This window comes from Sinocyclocheilus anshuiensis, unplaced genomic scaffold (assembly GCF_001515605.1).
Source record: "Sinocyclocheilus anshuiensis isolate Anshui unplaced genomic scaffold, SAMN03320099.WGS_v1.1 scaffold194, whole genome shotgun sequence".
In the NCBI taxonomy this organism is placed as follows: domain Eukaryota; kingdom Metazoa; phylum Chordata; class Actinopteri; order Cypriniformes; family Cyprinidae; genus Sinocyclocheilus; species Sinocyclocheilus anshuiensis.
The window spans coordinates 1,282,717-1,283,535 of record NW_015546074.1 but is presented as its reverse complement, the minus strand read 5'-3'; the positions used below and the strand labels follow the sequence as shown (position 1 = coordinate 1,283,535).

Here is an 819-nt window from a genome sequence, read left to right as displayed (position 1 = left end):
CGGCAGAACAGTATACTTTAGGGCTGTGTATTGGCAAGAATCTGGCGATACGATACATATCACGATACAGGGGTTGCGATACAATATGTTGCGATACATTGCGATACTGTAAGTAAAGGCGATATATTGGGATATTTCTTATTTTAGGAATAGGATATATTTTTGGAAAGCTGTCATAAAGAACACACCACCATATGCAAACCTTAGCAATAAATAAATAAATAAAATAAATACAAATTATTTAACCAGAACACAGTGGGATCTGCATTTGCAATAATCAGTCCCTGTAACATTCAACGTTATTGAACCACTTTTTGTGCAGTACGAATAAAGAGGGAAAAATGAAAGGATCCTTTAGTTAAATGTATATGATATATATATATATAAGACCATATATATTTTTAGACCCAGCATTAAAGGTTCACAGTTTAAGTTTGTAAAGTTAAGTTAAGTTACACATACAATGTCATAACATTTTGATCTGAACAGAAGAATTACATCTGCTTAATATCAATGAAAAATGCTCGCAGGATTCTTAAAGAAAACAAAACAATTTTAAAACAATAAAATAAATACAGATGTTGAACATTCTCAGAACCTTTCAACTTGGATTTCACAGGTTTTTCAGTTTGAATTTATGTTCCGCGTGTAATCGCTGAGACTGTGACGTGCGCACCGCCCCAACTGCACAAAACGCCCCCACCACGAGAGAAAGCTGCGCCAGGCTCACACGGGACGCGCCAAGCGGCGGAACCGAGGTGGCGCCCGCGCCACGGTCCTGCGGTGGACGTCACCACAAAAGCCCAAATGACTCCCCAC

General features: G+C 38.6%; 1 protein-coding gene across 2 annotated transcripts in view; it reads right to left on the bottom strand.

Annotated features, from left to right (window-relative positions):
• The window catches only part of LOC107699823 (teneurin-4-like), a 273,915-nt gene that overhangs the window by 51,848 nt on the left and 221,248 nt on the right, over positions 1 to 819 (bottom strand). The gene's annotated exons all lie outside the window — the stretch shown is intronic.